General features: G+C 41.0%; 1 protein-coding gene across 9 annotated transcripts in view; it reads right to left on the bottom strand.

Moving 5' to 3' along the window:
- The window catches only part of R3HCC1L (R3H domain and coiled-coil containing 1 like), a 94,333-nt gene extending 73,230 nt beyond the window's left edge, over positions 1–21,103 (bottom strand). For 2 of the 9 annotated variants that reach the window (XM_040486088.1, XM_040486094.1), the window contains exon 1: positions 20,676–21,056. The gene's annotated coding sequence lies outside the window, so the exon portion shown is untranslated. The other 7 variants (XM_040486092.1, XM_040486086.1, XM_040486087.1 and 4 more) reach the window with 7 other exon arrangements.
- Between the last annotated feature and the right edge of the window lie 1,060 nt (positions 21,104–22,163).

The raw sequence follows: 22,163 nt of genomic DNA, 5'->3' as shown, positions 1-22,163 counted from the left end.
GCTAGGGAGAGAAAACAAATCCAAGTAACTTTTAAACATGGTTTTTAGATCAGCACTGTCCAACAGAAACATGATGAGAATCACATATGTAATTTAGTATTTCTGATAGCCACATTTCAATAAAATAGGTGGAATTAACTTTATTAATATATCTTATCCAATATATCTAAAATATTTCAGTATATAATCAACATAAAAATATTACTAAAATACTAATAAGATCTTTTACCTTCCTTAGTTTATACTAAATTTACAAACTCCAGTGTATACTTTACATTTACAAAACAATTCATGTGTAGTGGCTACCTTATTGGACACTGGAGATTTAGAGTATATACCTTTAGGCTAAAGAAAAACCTATCAACAAATACTGAACTCTGCTCAGGTGACTTTTAAATAGTGCTATGAGTTAGCAATTCTTAAGTTTATTCTAAGATTGAGCCAATAAGTAAAAATATGAATAACAGGGCTAGATTTTTCCCTGTTGGAAGAGGGAGTTCTAAATACAGAATAAAGGGAGGACAGAATAAACCCTGTAGTACGGGGTTGGAATCAGAGGTTATCAGTATAAACTCACTGCTTTCAGTAGACAGATGAAGATGTACTGAGTGTGTGTGGACGGACACACACACACACCACAACACAACTGCTTCCACGTGCCTGCTGAGAGGGCCTAGAGCAATGAGGGCATCTAGGGTCCAGATCACGGCTTTTAAAACTATTCTCTAGCAAAAGCAACCAGAGCTCCTTAAAGAAATAACTCATTCCAGGGCTCAGGCTGGGAAAGTGCAAGATGAGCCTACATTTTGCTGCAGTAAAAAGTGAGGCAGTGCTCAAAGAATGAGTAGGGTAAGCCAAAGGGAGATAGGAATCGGCTTGAAGGGACAGCAAGGCCAAAAGGGGAACAGCATCAAAATAAATAATTATGAAATAAAGTATTATTATAAATAAGTGTAGAAGAAATGGTAGATTTACATATTCTATAGGTTGAATTTCTAAATCTACTATTTTGGAACCATCATGAAAATGATTCAGGCAGAAATCACCCATCAATACTAAAATTGGTGAGTAAAAGTTCAAGAAGTGGGGTGCCTGGGTGGCTCAGTCGGTTGAGCGTCCGACTTCGGCTCAGGTCATGATCTCGCAGTCCGTGAGTTCGAGCCCCGTATCAAGCTCTGGGCCAACAGCTCAGAGCCTGGAGCCTGCTTCTGATTCTGTGTCTCCCTCTCTCTCTGCCCCTCCCCCACTCATGCTCTCACTCACTCTCAAAAATAAATAAATGTTAAAAAAAAAATTTAAAAAAAAGTTCAAGAAGTAACATCTATAAAGTCTCAAAGTGTTTTCTCAAAGGTATTTGAAAATTAGAAACAAAATGTGAATACTTAACCCCACTGAACTATATACCTAAAAATGGCTAACCTGGTAAATTTTATATTATGTATATTTTACCAACAAAACTACAAAAGGAAAAATAGTAACTACATGGGAAAACCTGGCAGACAGTACCATTTAAAACACTTAAAAAAAAATCTTTTTTTTTTTTGAAGGTATAAATCAGCAAGGATGGATTTTTAATGAAGTGATCTAAGATCACATTACCAGTAATTCAACATCCTACACCACCTGACATGATGTCCTGAGAAGCATAACATTATTTCTACAGTGCTCCCGCCAAAAATGGATAGTCTGAATCCAATCATGAGAAAACATCAGATAAACCCAAGTTAGGGGCATTCTACAAAATAACTGGCCTGCACTCTTCAAAAATGTCAATGTCATGAAAAAAAATACAGACTGAGGAAATGCTCCAGATTAAAGGAAACTAAAGAGATATGACAACTGAATGCACGCCATGATCCAGAATTTTCTTTTGCCATGAAAGCACATTATTGGGACAAGGGCTGAATTTGAACAAGCCTGCAGATTACACAATAATATTAAATCAATGTTAATTTCCTGATCTTCACAACTATACTTTGGTTACATAAAAGAATAACCTTATTTTTAGAAAATGCACTCTCAAGTATTTAGGTATACAGGGAAATAGGTCAGCACCTTACTGTCAAACAGTTCAAGAAATATTTAGATAGTATGTATATGGAAAGAGAGAAAGAGAGAGAGAGGGAGGGAGGGAGAAGGAGGATAAATAAGAGGAGGGGAGGAAAAGTAGGAAAAAAAGAGGAGAAAGGGAGGAAGGGAGAGGGAGAGAAAAAGGAAAAGCAGTAAAGTGTTAATGTTTGAGGCATCTGAGTAAATTTTTTGTAGACTCTTGTAAGTTTTCTGCAGTCTGAAATAATGTCAACATAAATTAAACACCCCTCAAAAAAGAAAAAGATGTTAGCACAGTACCTGGCACATAATCTGCAGTCAAATGAATAGCAGCTGTTAGATGTTAGTATGGACTCTAGATTCTACACAAAAAATTCTCTTGACGTAACAGATATACACATTTATGGTGGGAAAAAATGGGGAGAGAAGCAAAATAATACATATAATATGTTCCACTTAAACATCCTCACACAAATACACGTAAATGCACGGGAAAGACTAGAAAATATACACTAAATGGTTAATAGTGGTTAGCACTGGGTTGAGGAATCAAAGTGATTCTTATTTTCTTCCTCATACTTACCAGTATTTGCTAGCTTTCTTATAATGAAGATGAATCATTTTTATGTTTTTTTCTAAAAATTACTTATAGAAATTAAAAGGATAGCCTGCAATCAAGGAAGGCATAGGCATTCTTCATTTTCTATAACAATACCCTCTTTGCAGACCCATATTTAATTATTGTTTTTGAGCACCATATTGTTACTTGCCTTTCATTTATTAAAATTATAATGATCATGTAGTATCATTCTGATAGGGAAAAATTATGTTATAAGATGGCCGGACAGGACTGATAGGGGAATTCCAGTCCCCGCCCGAAGACTCCCCTTCCAAGTTCTTCCTCCTACCCCACTTGCAGCGTGCACCAAATTATTACTAATGTGGAAGTAACAGACTATAAATTGTGCCCCATTCTTGCGCTCGGGTCTCAGACCTCTGGAGAACGATCTCCTCTGAGCCTGCCTCTGTGAAATAAACCTCTTGCCTTCCAAGATCTCTGAGCGCCGCTTGGTTCTTCCATTGGGTGATCCAGACCAGGTTCTCTAACATTTGGTTCCCTGACGGGGAAACCCAACTGCACTGGCCCATTGTTGCCACCGGTTGGGGAAAATGAAGAGGCGGTGAGTAATCTCAATGGAGAAGGCGCGCCCTGCCTGATATTCAGCACTCTCCTGCTTGGTCACCTCAGGCCAGCCCCGCTCCGCTGTTCCCACCAGACTTGAGGAGACTTGGTAGGTGAGGATCTGGACCCAACGTCAGACACCTGTAAGGCCTGGGGCCCCTGACCCAGTCAGACCCACCCATCAGGTTGGAAGGGGAGCCTGATCACCTCCCAGAGACCTTTCAGAGGTTTCACAGGTAGGGATTCCCAGGGAGGGAATGTATTAACCTCTGGTCTGAGTGTGTGAGTGAATGTGCAGCCCAATCTGGTCCTTCAGTTAGGACTTAATCTGTGGCTCCATGGGCAGGCACCCTTAAGGTCCCCAAAAGCCCACGGAGTCTGAGTGGGTCCGTCAGATTCCGTAGTGAACACCATACAGTCTATGGCGGCATCAGAATAGTTTCCGAGTGTAAGTCACAAAGCTGAGACCACTACGGCTAAGTGTCAACTAAGTTCCTTTGGGACATGGACAGACGGGCATCTGACTGGTCTCCTCATTTCAGGGGGCACCCCTATCCCTCTGTCTGTCTTTGTGACTCCGTCTCATGGGAACATTATGAGGTCGGGACAGAGCACACCCACAGTTCTTGAGACTATGATCAAGAACTTCAAGAAGGAGCTTTTGGGAGACAATGGAATTAAGACGACCCCCGGCAAGTTAAGGCCCCTATGTGAGTTGGAACAGCCCACTTTTGGTGTAGGATGGCCCTCACAGGGAACCTTAGATGTCCCAACAGTCTGCTGTGTCTGGCGTGTTGTCACCAGAGACCCAGGTCACCCAGATCAGTTCCCATATATCGACTCCTAGTTAGAGACTGCCCAAACCCTTCCCCCTTGGGTGTGATTTACCTGCAACGAACAGGGACAGGCTAGGGTACAGAAGTCCCCACTTCCACAAATTCTCGCCAGTGATCTGGCAGAAGAACCAGTCTTGCCCCTGCCATATGCTCCCCTGAGACCATCAGCACCTAACCCCCTGGTTCCCGATACTCTGCCACCTTTGGTCTCCCACCACCTCCAGACTCGGCAGATCCTCTCTCCCCCAGAACCAGCGGCCAGATTGTGCCCTTGGCCAGGCGCAGGCGCTCTCCAGATGCCAGTACGAGAGACGCGGGAACCTGAGAGACACGATGAAAACAAAACCCTCCAGCCTGGCAGCTCCATGATGCATTACCAGCCTTTCCCACTACTGATCTCCTCAATTGGAACCTTAACACACCATCATATTCCAAAAAACCACAAACCTAATGGAGTCCCTCTTTCAGACCCACTGACCAACTTGGTTAAGATTGCCAACAGCTGCTCCACACTTTAACACTGAAGAGAGAGAATTATGAGAGGAGCTCAGCAATACCTTGAAGAACATACACCAGGCAGGGTTGTCGATCCTGGCACCTGAGCTAGGACAGCCACATCTGAAGAACGTCCTACATGGGACTTCACTACAGAAGAAGGACAAGTCCACAACCGCAGGTACCAAGAGACTCCCCTCTGGGGTATCTGCGCAGGGGCTAAGAAGACCATGAATATGACCAAGATACCGTCAATCACCCAGCAGCAAGGGGAATCCCCAGGGATTATTATGAGAGGCTATGCAAGGCTTACCGCATTTACACCCCGTTTGATCCCGAGGCACAAGAAAGCCAACAGATGGTAAACACCTCTTTTTGTGGCCCAATCTGCCCCAGATATAGAAGAAGAACTCGAGGGCTTCACTGGAATGAACATCACCCAGTTGATCGAGGTTGCTAACAAGGTCTACATGAACAGGAAGGTCACTGCTGAGAGAGAAGCCGAAAAAAAGATGAGAAAAAAGGTCAGCCTCCTTGCTGCTGCTCTGAAGGAAAAGGACAACAAAAGGACAAGGAAGGTCCAGCTGCCAAAAGGGGGGAAGCCCAGAGCCTCCTCAGCAAGGGATCAATGTGTCTACTGCAAGGAGAAAGGACATTGGAAAATAAGGAGGTAGACACAGCTCCCTCCCTTACTATGGCCATGACATATGGCCCTTACTATGGCCCTATGGTGTCTGACAACTCCAGCCCTCCACCCAGATACACTAAAAAAGAAAATAAATGGGTTGAGGTCAAAGGGGCCACCCAGACCAAGAAAGGATGGTGGAAACTGCCAGATGGACGCATCTTCGTCCCAGCAACAATGGGAGGGCATCTAGTCAGCAAATACCATCAACTCACCCATCTAGGAAAAACTGCATTAGAGGCCCTCCTCAAAAAACAATATTACATCAGTCTGCTGCCTGTGTTGTGTCAGACAATAAGCAAACAATGTGTGACTTGTGCCAAGAATAATGCCTGATCCATGCCGCGACTCCCACCAGGAGTCCAAATAGGAGCTACCCCCTTTGAGGACCTTGAAATAGACTTCACAGATGTCCAACTAAGCCGAGGACTTAGATACCTCCTAGTGATAGTCTGTACATACTCTGGATGGGTCAAAGCCTTCCCAACCAGGACGGAATGGAGCCAGGAAGTAGCTAGAGTCCTCCTGAAAGAAACTGTCCCCCGGTTTGGCTTACCAGCCACAATCCACAGCGATAACAGCCCTGCGTTCATGGTGGACATTATACAAACTTTAACCAACTACCTCAACATCACCTGGACTGCTTACTGGCCTCAAAGCTCAGGGAAAGTAGAGCGGATGAATCGCACCCTCAATGGAACCTTAGCCAAGTTCTGTCAGGAAACAGACCTCTCATGGCCGGACCTATTGCCCCTGGACCTCCTGCGTGTCCGTTGCACACCAGAAACTCAAGGTTTCTCCCCTTTTGAATTAATGTATGGAAGGCCCCTTCCATGTCTAAAGAGCCTCCCAGGGGACCTACACCAAATAGGGGATAAGGGAATAAGAGAACAACTTCAAGCTTTAGAGGCTACCCTAAATGAGTTACAACGATATACCACAGATAGGGCCCCAATCTCTTTAGGATCCCCTGTACACCCCTTCTCACCAGGGGACTTGGTCTGGGTCAAAGACTGGAAAAAAGACCCTCTCAAACCACAGTGGACTGGGCCTCATACCGTTACTGTGACCTCCCTACTGCCCTCAAGGTCACGGACATCACTCCATGGGACCACCACTCCAGAGTCAAAAGGGCCAAACCTGAGGAGCCCAAGACTTGGAAGACTGACCCAAGTCTGACAAAACCGCTCAAAGTGACCTTCTGGAGAGTCCTACATTCTTAGGATCTTCAGCCCTACTCAAACCACACCCAGGAAGCTGGCTGGTCTACAAACAGCAGAAGCTTGCGGAATCGCCAGTCCAATAAAATAAATAGACCGTCCTTACTCCTTGCCATCAGATTGGCAGAGGTTGCCCCAGAAAGCTGGGAAAACATCGAGAGGTTCCTGTTCGCACTCACCTTCCTCTTACTGACTGCCTCTAATCTGGACCCCATTCATAAACCTTCAGTCTTAAGGCCCAATATAAATGAGCAGTGTTACTACCCTAGGGACAAGAATAGCCACAGGGATAGGGACTGGCCACAGGGATAGGAGGCACAGGCTCTTCTGTGGAACGATATCATAAACTGTCCCGAGAACTCAATGAAGACATGGAACGAGTGGCTGACTCCCTAGTGTCCTTGCAGGGCCAAATAAGTTCCCTGGCAGGAGTTGCCCTCCAGAACAGATGGGCACTTGACCTCCTCACTGCCAAGAAAGGGGGCACCTGCATCTTCCTCGGAGAAGAATGCTGTTACTTTATAAACCAGTCAGGAATAGTCACAACCAAAGTCAGGGAATTAAGGGAAAGGACCACCCCATAATAAATGAAGATGATGCCCTCTAACACAGCCTAGATAGTAAAGTGTTTTTTGTTGTTTTTTTTAAAGATATAAAACAACAAGGGTGGAAAAAGGAGAAAAAAGTAACAAAACTTTGGAAGCTGGAACACATGCAAATATTTACAGCAGATCCTGGGGAGTCAAATCCCAATCCAGCAGTATAGAATGCTGAGACCCAACCCAATTTATAGCCAGAAACCTATACAAGGATCAGGAACGGACAGCACCGCCTCTGGAATTGGAAGTGAAATGGAGAAAGGGCACGGAGTGAAAGCTGTCTGAGGAGCAGTTAGATCCTTAGATCTCTTCTGCTCCCTGAAAAAAGACTTGAGGTTATCTCTGCAGAATGTAAAAAGGGATGATCTCTGGTTTAGGGGCTAACTGGAAGTGCAGAGGTCTTTAAAACAGTGATGAAGTGCACATGGTTGAAAGCTAAGATCTACCCTTCCCCACTCCCATTCCCACACACTAGCTGCAAAAAAAAAAAGAAAAGAAAAGGCAAATTGTTGTAAATTAGAAGGACGTCCAAATACCTACAAATACCTAGTACTACATAAAAACAGGCAAAGACCTACACCAAGGCACATCACTATTAAATTTCGGAATACTGGGGACAAGGCAGAGATTGAACAAGTTTCCAATGAGTAGATCCAAACAAATGAAGAGGACTCAAATTTGCTGAGGACTTCTCAATAGCAACAGAGGACAAGGAGAAATAATTATGCCTTCAAAATTCCAAAGAAAAATATTCCCAATCTAGAATTTTACACTCACACAAACTATATTTACCAAATGTGAGGACAGAAAGAAAAGACGCTCTGACATGGAAAGGCTTAAAAATGACCTCCCATATAATAAATACACCTTCTTAGAAAATCACCAGAGGACTAAGAACTTAAAGTTCTAACAAATTTAGGAAAAGACGGATTGTTCCCAGCCAGGGTAAACTGCCAAGAGAATCAGTTTCAAATCCATTCAATTGATAAGGACAACTTAACCCAAAAGGCACTCTTTTAAGCCAAACAATCAGGGACAGATTCACTCCAATAAACACCCCCGCCTGAGGGCCAACAAATGAACTACAATGTCACCCAAGTAACCATGCATCTACAGATGATGTTAACCTACTTCCACCTCTTAAAATCTTCCAATCCCTGAACTCCACACTCCCAAAAACCACTATGTATGATTAACACTCTGCTTTGTTCAAGATTTGCCTGATCAGATATTCTAGATAGTGGGATCATCACCCTGACACCAAATGAAGAAATAAATCCCAACAAAGAAAGGCATGGATATGGAAAACAGGATATTCAATACAAAAAAGAAGTGAAGGAATATTGGTGAATGGGATTCCAGGACGCTAACTGCACCAGAAGTAGAAGGCAACCAATCCAGACTGAAGCTCTAGAACAGAACCAGGCATGTTGAAGGCTGTCGTCCCCATGTTCTCTGCCACAGTAGCATCTTTCAAATCCAACACAACTACCAGACGATGTGCCCTACCTAAGCAAGAGGGTAAATGAGGAATAAGGAAGGTTAAGAGTTACAATACTGGGAATCTAAATTGAAAAGGAAAGAAAAGTCTAAGAATAACAAAGGGAAATCTTCCCCAGAAATGAGCTGTGAAGCAGGCCCAGATAGTAGGTGTAGATAGGAGGACAATGAAGGTCTCTAGAAGAGAAGTTGCCAAAAAAGGAAGAAAATTAGAACTAACACATTACTGTGACTGACCTTATGGAAAACTGCACTGAGAGGCTACTATTTCAAGACACTATCAGCAAATAAAATTTGCACAGGCACAGTAACGTAAACATAAGATTAACTATTTCATTTAACCAGATATTGTAATATAACTAAATTGGGAAGGTAGAGAAGGAATAGCAGTGGTGATGGTGGTTGAAAAACAGTACAGAGGCATGTGGGTGTCTCAGTCACTTAAACAGTGACTTTAGCTTAGGTCATGATCTCATGGTTCATGAGTTCGAGCCCCACATTGGGCTCTGTGCTGACAGCTCAGAGCCTGGAGCCTGCTTCGGATTCTGTGTCTCCCTCTTTCTCTGCCCCTCCCCACTCACACTCTGCCTCTCTCTCTCTCTCTCTCTCTCAAAAATAAACATTAAAATATTTTTTAAAAAAAGAACAGTAAAACTTTCTTTATCTTAATAGAAACTTAACATATAATGAAAAAATTGGTGAATCAAAAGACAGCACTACACATATATTATTTGGAAATATGGATACATAAATGCCAGAAGAAGAGCTGAAAGTGGTTACCTTTAGGGAAGAAACTAGAAAGCATGGGGATTCACTATGTTTTGTTATAAATTCAGTTTTTACTATTTGACTTTTAAAGCTTGTCTATTTTAAACTATATGTCTGTTGATAGAATACAAAAAACAGCAACTGACGAATTTCTTATCTTAAATGTACTGTTCATCATTTAAAAAATATATATAAATAAAATATTTTCAATTGAAAGGAGTAAAAAAAAAAAAAATCCTAAGGAAAAAGGTCTCCCTTTTTGTTGGGAGACCTTCACATTTTTTCCTAGTACTGAAAGAACACAAACATACAAAATACAGAAGCTTTAAAAATAAAAAAAAATTTAAGGCAAATAATTACCACTTGAGTGGACAAAATTCAGTAATTGTAATACCAGGAAGATTGTAGGTCTGATCTTACTTACAAATTCATTAATGATCAGGAGAGTGCAAATAACACATTTAATTAAATTTGCTCATTTATCTATTTGGGGAAGTACGATTAACAGCAGAGAGAGAGAGAGTAGTAACATAAAAGGACAGAGACGAATTAAAACATTGCCCAAAACAACCAAATTGGAGAGTGGATGGAAAACTAAGTAAAATTAGGGGCTAAAGACAACAAAAGAGAGGTATCAGAGGCTTATTTGCCATCATTTTACAGCACACTGTGGCAACGTGGAGTAATTTCGGCCAATGCCAATGTTGAGGAGATACATAAAACACACACATTATGTATACGTATGTTTGTACACACACAAGCATACATATACGTACATACACATAATTTTTTCCTTATGAGAGACTGATAATCCTAATTAAACAAGGATCTGTGGGGCACCCGGGTGGCTCAGTCAGTTAAGTGTCCAACCCTTGATTTTGGCTCAGGCTGTGTTCTCACAGTGGTGAGATCAAGTTCCGCAGTGAACCTGGAGCCTGCTTTTGATTCTCTCTCTCTCTCTCTCTCTCTCTCTCTCTCTCTCTCGCCAGCGCACCGCGCTCCCTTCCCCCACTCTGGCATGAGTGCATGCTCTCTCTCAAAATAAATAAACTTAAAAAAAAAACAAACAAGGATTTGTAAAGGATTATACCCTAAAAACAAAGTACTGTTAATGCAATCTGACAAGAGTGGTTTTATATTCATAATTTTTATAAGTACAGAAACTCTATCAAGGATTACCAATAATGACAAACTGTCCTAAAGACAATTAATTCTGTTGTCTACCTTGTATTCTTCATCTAGCCACACTTGGATTATCCTGATTGTTCCTGTTCTTTATTCCCAGGCACTGACCACTCAGAATAGTCTACATTTACCCATCTCTCCAGCAGAAAGGTGTCGCTATGTGACTAATTTTCACCAATAGAATATGAGCAAAAGTGGTACGTGTGACTTTCAGCAAGTACCCTTAAAGGGAAGGAGATGTGTTCTTTTCTTCCTCCTTTCTGATGGATGGAATGTGAATGAAACAGCTGGAGCTCCAGTAACTATCTTAGACTATAAAGTGACTTCAGAAAAGAACAGAATCCATGCAGAGAAGTGCAACAACATGACACCATGACAGACAGACCATACCAGTCCTAGACTACTTTGGGAATTCCTGACGTTGAGCGAAATACACTTCTATGATGGTTAAATCTCTGCTATTTGGTTGCAACCAAATCTAATCCTAATTAGTATAACCGCTATGCTAAGGCACACTCTTTGTTTTGTTTCTCTAAACATTCTCCTGCCGCTCCTTTATTGGGAGTATTCCTCAATACTCTATTGTTGGTCTTTTCCACTCTTCTCCCACTGGGTTCTAGGCCAACATTCTAAAATAACATCTCTATGTGTCAGATCTTTGACCTCTAGTTTTATCTCCAGCTGCCTATCATTCCACTTGTATGTGACATAATTAAACAGGAATACAAGTGATTTTTAAAACGCACACATTAAATAAAGTAGTGGTGGTAGCAACAGCAGTAGTTATTGTGAGGGTAATAAATAGCTAATATTTACTGAGCTCTTAATATTTATTAGGCACAGTTCTAAGTCTAAGAGCTAATCCTCACAACAATCCTATGAAGCAGGAAGTATTGTGCCATATCCATTTTAAAAATGAGGAAACTGAGACCCAGACATGTTAAGTAACTTGCTCAAAACATATAACTAGTGTATCAAAGAGATCATTCAAACCTAGGCTGTCTAGAACCCACCCTCCTAACCAATGTACACTAGTACTTTATTCTAAGGATGTTATCACAGCTTAAGACTTTTTAAGTTGTCTTCAGCAACCACATGACAGTCATTTAAATATCCACCATAAAAAGTTTTATGCCTCTGCAGAATCATTTTTAGAAACTGTCAAATATCACTTAGAAATAAGTAATTAAGATGAGTGATCAAGCTAGAAAATACTCTCTTGAAAACAAAGGATATGATCATCAAGCAACGAGACTGGTTTTCTTGTATTGACTCTACTGTTTCTGAAAGCAGTTTCAAAAGACAAATTCCAAAGAATACTTATTTGCTAAAATAAATGTATGGCCTCAAAAACAAATACTTTAAAAGTGAGACCTTTCATTTTTACGTTCTTTAGTTTTAAAGCACCAGATTTTTTTTTAACTAGCACTCAAATGATCTAAAACCTAAAATTTATATTAGCACTTGAACTCATTATCTTTCTCCCTAGGCCTATCTGAGCTCTTTTCCCAATGTCACTATCAATGACACGACAATATACCTGCTAGGTCAGGCTCAAAACTTTGAGATATTCTGATTCTTTCAGCTTTTCCAACCCCATATTTACTGTTCTTCCTCCATGAGAGCTATCATGTTTTCTGTTTCCACATTACCCCACTACTGCTGTATTGAAATACTCCCCAGCCACTCTCAACTAGAGGTCAGCCCACAAAGCTGCCAGGACAACCCTTCTCACTGTTTTTATCATACGACTTTCCCTGGTATTCAGGGAAATACTTGCCCTGGTATTCAGATTGGCAATGGGAAAGCCAGAATTTGAACCCATTTCCTAGGTTCCCACTCCAAGTGAATACAAATTTAAAGATCACTGCCCAGAATATAATTCATGCTGGTTCCAGAAACTGCCAGACACTACTCATAAACATGTTACCTTTCTTTAAAAAAATCAGGATACAAAATTTATATACAATAGCAAGAGATCCCAATTTAAGTGCATCTGTATTACATTAATAGGCATACATAGGAAGGAAATAATCTTAAATGTTAATAGTTACTTCCAGATGGTGAAAATATGGATATATTTTCCAAATCCTCTATAATGAGCACATATTGAATTTATAATAAGAAATACTTAAAAATTAAAACTATATGACATTATGAAGTCAAGGATAAATTCCTTGACATTGAACTCAAGTGTCAGAAGCAAAGAAAAGTTTCAGGCTACCCAAGGAAATAAAGAAGAAGCACAGTACAAAAAAGAAACACTACAGCAGTAAGTGAAAGAAAAGCAACGTCACATTAACAACAATGGTCGCAGAAACCAAGAGCTACATGGCTCCTGGGGCTTGTTGACTCCAGTACTTAATAAATCATTGGTTCTTACACTAGAAGAGTCAAGAGGCCTAAAAGGTCACTGGAAATTCTGAATGTATTGAAAGATGGTCACACTGAGACTGCAACTGTTATTTGGGATAGTTGTAGAGAATTACACACCACATAAACAAATCAAGACTACTAATTTTCCTTCTGGGTAGTCTCCTAAAATGAAAATGTGAAATGAAAGCACAAAAGTTCTGAATAGATTCATAGGATAAAAAAAACTTAGGACCACTAAACAGGCTATAAATTCATCTTTTCCTGGCACTAGTTTTTTTAATTCCAGTCCAACATCCCTTACCCAAAACACCTGGGGCCAGAGAGGCTTCACAATTCACGAACTTTTTTTATATTTTACAAAGGTTAATATGGTACATATTCCATATGTTACAAAATATTCCAACTAGGGCTTCAGGCAAAACTCTAATTAAACACATTAATACTTCTATGGGAAAAGTATAAATCACTATACTATGTAAAATAAAGACTACAAGTAGCCTGACATCAGTGCAGACTGAATTTTGCTGCCAACACAGTTTGCCACAAACTTCTTAAAGACTTCCCATTCTCGTAACAGTTTGAATTTAGGAAACATGGATAAGAAATCATGGACCTGAAACTGGCTACATCTAAGAGGTGGAATTATGCATGGATTTTATTTGTTTCTTTCCTGATATTCCACATATTCAACAGTGAACATGTACCATATTATTTACAAAACAATACTTGAAATTTAAAAAGGGATGTGAAAAAGCCCAAATACAGATACTGACCAACTTGCAAACTGGGTTAAAAAAAGAAGTAAGATCCTGTTCAGATTTCAAAAGCCAAAAAAGTAACTTAAAATAGCTCTGAGTTTAAAAGTTTTTACAAGTTTAGTATAAATATTTAAAATAAATGAATAAAAATGCTATCAACAGTGGGGGAAATCCTTACTAAGATTCAACAGGAAATTTATGAACTGAAATTCAAAATGTGATAATTGTATTAACTCATTTGTAACTTACTATTTTTCAGTTCAATTAAGTGCTTGTGACAAACTGTCTTTCCCAAAGATGGCACCTATCTCCTGTCCCCACCCTTTCTCACAATGTGACTTTGACACTTCTCCCGTGAGAAGTGGGTTCAGTGTAACTGCTATTTTTGACTCTGGCAAGTTTATGTCACTATGTAACTTTCACGAGTAGGTCCCAAAAGGCAGTACAGTTTCCGCGTGGTTCTTTTAGGACGCTCATTCTTAGGAAACAGTCACCACCTTGCTCTCAAGAAGCTCCACTGGTCTATGTGGAGAAACTGTAGGCAGGTGTTCTGTGGGACAGCCACATTAGCCTCCAGACATGAATGCTGACACCTCCAGGAGCCAGCAGGTCACCACCAGCTTTCAATTATAAGTCTTTCCACCTAAAGGTCAGGTAAGCCATCTCCTCACTACCTTGTCTGAATTCAGACAAAATTCACAGCATAATAAAATGGGTATTTTACACCGCTAAGTTTTGGAGTGGCTTGCTACACAAAAAGCTAACCAGAAAAAGCGCCCTTTCCTAGTTCAGTAGCTCCATTCATATGAAACCTATACACGTACGTGCACACATACACTCTAATATCAAGCTTTTCTCAACACTGAAGGTCTAATCTGCCAATGAGAAATTGGACAGACCTGTTTAAATAAGACAGTTTCCACTTGGGAACTCAACAATTCATGTCATATATATTCTGAGTACCTGATACATGTAGAACACTTTGCTAGATGTTTAAAACACAAAGGTAAATAACATATAGTTATTAATCTAATCTAGAATGGGAGGAAATAAAAACAAGTATACAAATAGTTTATAGAAGTATTTAAGTGCCAAAACTGGTACATAAAGTTAATTCCACCATAGTTAATTTATAAAATCATTTGGACTCATAAAAAGTTTTTTGATTTCTTTAGGAAAGTAGAAGAGCTTTGCAGATGCCTAGAAAAAAAAGACTAAAAAAACATATGAAAAATGTGGCCTTCGTTATGTGCTTATATTATGAGGCTGTTTTTTGTTGTTTTAATTCTTTATTTCCCAAGTTTTCTACAGCAACCATGTACCAGATTTGTAAGAAAAAAAATTGGGGGTGGGGGGGCACCTGGGTGGCTCAGTCAGTTAAGCATCCGACTTGGGCTCTGGTCATGATCTCTCGGTTCGCAAGTTCCAGTCCCCAGACCAGCTCTGTGCTGACAGCTCAGAGCCTAGAGGCTGCTTCGGATTCTAAGTCTCCCTCTCTCTCTCTGCCCCTCACCTGCTTTGCACTCGGTCTCTTTCTCTCTCTCTCAAAAATAAACATTAAAAAAAATTTTTTTAATTAAAAAAAACATTTAAAAAATTTTTAATTTTTTTTAATGTTTATTTTGCTGGGAGACACAGCCTGAGCAGGGGAGGAGCAGGGACAGAGGGTGACACAGAATCTGAAGCAGGCTCCAGGCTCTGAGCTGTCAGCACAGAGCCCGACGTGGGGTTTGAACTCAGGAACCCTGAGATCATAACCTCAGCCCAAGTCAGACGCTTAACAGACTGAGCCACCCAGGTGCCTCAGAAAAAAATGTTTTTTATTTATTTTGAGAGAGAGAGAGAAAGAGCAGCATGAGCAGGGGAGGGATGGAGAGAGAGAATCCCAAGCAGGCTCTGTGCTGAAAGCACATGGACCCCAATGTGGGGCTTGATATCACAAACCATGAGATTATGACCTGGGCCAAAATCAAGAGTTGGATGCTTTTTTTTTTTTTTTTAATTTTTTTTAACATTTATTTATTTTTGAGACAGGGAGAGACAGAGCATGAACGGGGGAGGGTCAGAGAGAGAGGGAGACACAGAATTTGAAACGAGCTCCAGGCTCTGAGCTGTCAGCACAGAGCCCGACGCGGGGCTCGAACTCACGGACCGCGAGATCATGACCTGAGCCGAAGTCGGCCGCTTAACCGACTGAGCCACCCAGATGCCCCAAGAGTTGGATGCTTAACTGACTGAGCCACCCAGGCACTCCAAAAGAAAACAATAGTTTTATTTAATTTTTTAAAAATGTGTTTAAAATACACTATGAAGAGAGTCAAGCAAGAGGTTAATAGATCTGTAACAGAAGCTATTCTGGTGTCAGCATGCCAAATATACAAAATAAATTTAGAATTTAAGGAGAATTTTCAGTAGAATAAAAACTGCATAAACATGTTACTTGTTTGCTATTAATATCTACTTTTCTTCCCTTTCCTTGCTAATTACAAATATTTAGAAGGTCTCCTCAGGTAACAGAAAACAACTACCTCAATAAGCTCTCCATCTCCTGGTCATGCCCTCCCAGATCCCTCCGGCATTCTGTCTCCCTCTCTGCATCTATCATTTCTAAGGTGGCCCTTCTCTCTACATCTCTGATTACTGTTCTTTCTAACTCTGCCTCAGACTGTCTCTCTCAGTGTTTCTGACTTCCCGTCTCTAGATGACCCTCATTCTCTGCCTATTGTGTGTGTTCTTCCTTCTATTTCCCTCCAGTGCGTATGTCTGTGTGTGTGTGCGTGGTTAGGTGTTTGTGTTACTCTCATGGACTCTGCCTTTTGGTCAGTTTCTTCCCCACAGCTACCTACACCATTTCCAAGACATTTCTGTTACCTTTTCCCTCTAATCTTGATAAACTAGCAGGAATGGTATTATTATCCCTATTGTATAGATGATAAGAAAACACATACTGGACTACCGATATAAATTTGAGAGTTTAGGATTTATATCCAAGTGCTTTTCTTCTTTAATACTCTTCTGGTATTCCATGGCAAAAAAAAAAAAAAAAAAAAAAAAAAAAACTTGAAACAGCCCAACTGCAAGCCAGTATTAACACTACATGTATTCTTTCCTAAGAAGCAAATCTCCTATTAAGGAGTGCCACATACCTTTTGCCTCTGTTTTTGCCTCTGTACCAAGTAAAATGGTCAGGAGCTGTCAGAAATCTATACCGTTATATTAACAGGTTAACAGTGTTATTTGGGAATCTCACAATACTAGACACCAGACCTGCTGTTTCCAACAGTGCTTCTCTATTTTTATCCCTAGTCTGGAAACAACCATGTTTGACATTAAAAAAAAAAAAAAGATATAAGAGGGACAACAAATGTTAATAAAACTGAAGAGTGAATCTGAAGAATGGAAAGCTATATAGAAAGCTAGCATGAGACAAGTGAAAAATGCACACCACAGACTGGAAGCAACTGGTCTATGTTTTATTGAGAGAGTAGAAAACCCTCTTCAAATGCAGGCTTACAGCTTGCTGAGCAACACCCTATAACTTCTCTTCTATCTAAAGCTCTGTCAACCGGAATCTTTCCGTAATTCAATAAACTCTTATGACTTACCCAGACTTCATCCATCCTGCTGGGCTCATCAACAAGGAACTCTAAATGTTTTCTCCACTAGCTAAGAGCACATTTTCTGATGGGTGGCATAGAAGTAGGGTTCAAGCTACCAATAGCCTAGTTCCATTTCTTTCCACTTCTATAAGTGGGAAGTCTGCAACAAATACAGTTCAACAAAGAAGAAATGTCTAAATTATAACTCAGGTTAATGATTGTCAAAGATCACCCTGTAGGTCCCCAATTTTATACAGAGTGTGAGGGCTCATCTTATATTTATACAGGTTTATCATTAAAAATCTATACTTTTATTCTAGCACTAGTTCACTTAATTCTATTATGTCTAATGAGTCCATAAGTACTGAATCGACAATATACCAGTTTTATCATTCATTCTGGTGAGCTATTTTGTGAATGGTTAGTCTACAGAGCTAATGAGGACAGGGTCACAGATTGGAAAATCTTGGCCAATTAGCTTTGCTGTGTTTCATGGGTTGATGGTTACAGTCAACAACCTTAACCTTGGCTAACAGAAACAAAACAAAACAAAACACACTGATCATGTGAAGTATTAGAGGAATGAATTATAAATGTTTGACCAAAATCAATGATTATCATAAAAATATAATAATAAAATTTTTTTAAAGTAATGCTAACATAATCTACCTTTTGCTAAGCCTGGTTAGTACGTGCCTAGTTCAAAAAATCTCTAATCTTTTCAGTCATGCAAGATTGGTTATTATTATCCCTGTTTTACAGATGATCAGAAAATGAACTCAGAATGATAATATGAACCAAAGTCGTAACCTATTAAGTGGTGGAGCCTGAATTCAAACTTTGATTTGACTCCAAAGCTTAGGTTATTTCCACAATACTATATAGTTTCTCAACAGCATGCCTTAGGGACATACGACAATCAACAAAATGTTCTTACTCAGAACTATTCAGCACAGACATTACTGAGCATATCCACTAAGTACACTTAGATGCTAAAGCTGAGAATGAGTTTACTTTCCAAAACTTCTTTAAGCAAAACAGCAAAGATTCTTGTTCTTTAAGAACACAAGCATTTAAGACAAAGGAAAAAATAATACATTATAGCATACAAAGTAATTTTTAATGGAAATGACTATTGTCATAGCTTTGTATAAGTCTATAGTGAAAAAATAGTTACCTTGCAGATTCATAACTGGAAGAATGAAATTACCAGGGCAGAGCCAGAGGATACCACATTAAAACAGAGTAAAGGAAACATTTCCTAAAAATCTGAGTCTGCAGGTATCTTGTAGTCAAAACTCATTTGTAGGAAATAAAAATGAATATTTTCAATTCTTAACCCTAAGATTTTGCTTTGACCAACAGATCAATTTTCTCTATTAGACTATCCTTCTTGGTTTCTCTCAACTCTCACTCCTTGCAAATGTGTCCACCAATGTCACTAAGAGTTTTACCTTAATAAAAAATGAGGTCACCAAGCTCTCTGGAACCTACCCACTAAGCTAACTAACTTTTGGAGTCAAACAGTCTGACTTAAAAAAAAAAAAAGGCAGGAATGAGGGGAAGGACCAAAAAATGGCTCTATAAAACTATGTCCTAGTCAATAGTCAATAACTAAGTCATAAACACAGATAATTGTTCTACTACAAGCTACAATGTGCAGACAGAAAACAGCATCCTTACTGCAGGTTACAAATGAAGCACCAAAGCACATCCCAAACAACAATCTTTTCACAGTAGCATTTTAGAAACCTCTAAAAGTGAAAAATAGCCTAATATAATCTTTATATAAAATACAATTGCTAAGAAACACACTGCAGAATGAGAACTTCTATTTACAGTATTTTGGGGAAAAAAAAGAATCTCAAGAAAATACATTATCTAAATTATCATTTTTTGATCATCATAGTCAACAATTACAAAAGTAAAGCAATGAGCACTTACTCTATGCACTACTAAGTTTCTTATATTAACATCTCATTTAATCCTTACGAACACCTTGCAAGATAAATGTTATTGTATCTATCCTAGAAACGAGTAATCAGGCTCAGGGGGGTCAACTAATTTGCCAAAAGTCATAAAGTAAGTCACAACACCAGGATTTGAACGCAATGTGTTCAACTTGGTACATTGGACTAATTCACTGTACCGCCATCCTGTTTTTTTGAACCACATTTAAGCATTTTCCAACCGATGATATCAGTATAAGTACAAGTTAGGATTACCTTATTACTACACCTCCAAACCCTTATGTTGATTGTAAAATCCCATTCTCTACAAGGGGAAAAATAAGACAAAAAAGCTACCTGCTTAGAGTCTCAGATCTTAACTGCCAGAACACTGGAATATGGGCTATTTATATTCTGAATTCTAACTATGAGGAAACAGACTTCTAGCATACATACCTAGGACAGATGAAGATGACCCCAGTATTTCAGCTACTGTGCACACAAGGTCAGTGGAACTGTGTTAGAATTAGAGCTAGACTTAGCACCAGAAGTATCTTAAAGGGGGTAAAAAAAATACAAGACCTGCTGGAGACAGGCATCATCAGTTTAGCACAACTGATGAACAGAAAGTGCTGAGATCCTTGTACTTTTGTGGTGAAGGAAGGTTATAACTGAGCAAAATGGGTTGACAGGCGAGTGCGTTGCGGGTAGGGAAGTGTCCTAACTCTGGGAGACCTTCATTTGCAGATGAAGTTTAAAACGGACTCTACAGGTGACAGGGCCTTCAAGTCACCTCTTCAAGAGGTACATGGCTTAACGTTTGCACGGCTTGTATTCGTTTCCAAAGTCACTTCCCCTTATTTATTAAATCATTTGCTTTTCACAAAGAGCATGGTCATGTTTATAATCGAGTTTCAAAGACATGAGCGTGGTTTTAAAATTCAACTGACCTAGACTGGAGACAGGAGGATAAAGTTATATTTGATACATGCTTTCTCCCACGTATCACATTATTATCCGCTGACGCCCACAACACTGGAAGGCAGGCAGGCCAAAGACTAGTAGCCCCATTTTTCAGATCTAGAAACCGAGGCTGCGGAAAACGGGTTACAAAAGATCACAACTCCAGCAAGTGACAGACCTGAGACTCGTCTCAGGACATTAGTCTCCAAACCCTGTGCTTTTTTCCTTTCTCAACTCTGAGAGGCGGCTTTACTGAGTAAAAAAAACTTTTAATAATCGGACTTGGGGGTTTCCGAGGGCCGCCCAACAAACCAGGAAGTACATCCTCCCGTTCAAACAGCTCACTCCCAGCTCATGCCCATAGCCCGGGGCTCCTGGACAGCCGAGCGGACTCCCTCAAAATGCTCGCAGCCCGGAAATCGCCAGCAGCCCCGGGGTCTTCTCGGGGCGGCCTCTGAGGCCCACAGCCCCGTTGACCCCTGGGGGGATCGCCACGGACCCGCTCAGTACCTGTTGAAACCCGGGAAAGGAATGTCCTCTCCGCAGAGAGTATTTGGGAAGAGGCCCCAAAGCGGGCGCTCAGCCTCTAGGACAGCAAAAGGGCCTCGGGAGGATCCCTGCAACCCAGGGCCCGCAGGGGTCGAAGGGCGGCAGCTTCCCAGTAACCTCCGCCCCAGACGGAGACCCGCCCCGTGAGTCACGTGAGGGGAAAAAAAATACCGGTAACTAACAAAAAGAGAAAGGAAGTCTTGTCCAAAGTGTGTGGGGAGAAGTGGAGCGACCAGCCCCAGCTAAGGGTGTAGAGGCAGGAAAGGACAGGGACGTGGGGCTACTCGTTACCGGGCGTGCCGTCGCTCTCCGCTTCCGCCACCTCCTCGAAGCTCTTGCTCTTCCGCTCGCGCCGCTGGGGCGCGCGCCAGGCCTCGACTCCTCCCCCCACCCGCGCCGCGGGGCCTTCTGGGGGCTGTAGTCCCTCCAGGCCGGGGCTGCGCAGGCTGCCTCCCGGTCACGTGGGGGGAGGGCTGGCAGAGCTGCCAAGGGGAGAAGGGGTTTGCGCTTCCGTCTGCTCAACCCTCTGGGCTTCGCTTTAGCTATAAACGTGCTCAGACGTCCTCCCGTCCCGCTCTTACACCATCCCGCCTTTTCCGTTAACGGCCAAGTTTTTTTGAAAAAGGCAATATAATCCATCGTCTCCACTTCCTCCTTCGTGCTCTGCCCTGCAGGTTCTGCTCCCGAAGAAAATGGCAATGTGGCCATCGTTATCTTAATTGCCAAACTCACGTGAGGAATTTCCAGGTCTTCTAACTTAACCTTTAGACGCCATTTGAGGCTGTTGGACATTCTTTATCATTTATTTTCTATGTCACTCTCTGGATTTTCTTTCTTCCTCTCACGCCATCCTTCTCAGTCTCCTTCAAGAATTCTTTTTCTAACCCATCTCTTAACTATTAGTTGTGTTCTCCAGAGTTCCTGGCAATGAAGTGAAAGGTGCGGGCCGAGAAACCTGAGCTTCCCAACGTCATGAACAACCCCTTTTCATCCACGTCCCACAGGCATCTCAAATGTAGCAATTTGTAAAGCAAACCACCCATCCCCTATTGACTAATATTCACTCCAACTTCCAGCCTACATTTCTCCTTCTCTTGCTTCCTCTTCCACCCATGCCCACACAGTCACCAAATTTTGTAGAGTCTATCTCCCAAGTATCTCTTGACTCGGCTCTCTCCTCACGACCACTGCCAGGGATTTAACTCAGACCTGCATGATTTCTTGCATTGGCTTCCTTACTGGTCTCAGCACCTCAGCACCTCTAGTCCTCCCTACTGCTATCTGGCCCAGTTATGCAAATGGCAAATTTAATCATGTCACACTTTTGGTAATATCCCCTAGAGGATCCACTTGATTGAATTTGGGAAGAGGTAGGGAGGTGAATCCCTTCCGTAGCTTTTATAAAATGAGAATGCCAGCCACACTACTCCCCGCCCTCCCTATCCTGTA

Source organism: Herpailurus yagouaroundi, unplaced genomic scaffold (assembly GCF_014898765.1).
Source record: "Herpailurus yagouaroundi ecotype Mexico unplaced genomic scaffold, PumYag 163, whole genome shotgun sequence".
In the NCBI taxonomy this organism is placed as follows: Eukaryota; Metazoa; Chordata; class Mammalia; order Carnivora; family Felidae; genus Herpailurus; species Herpailurus yagouaroundi.
This window is presented reverse-complemented; position numbering and strand designations above follow the sequence as displayed.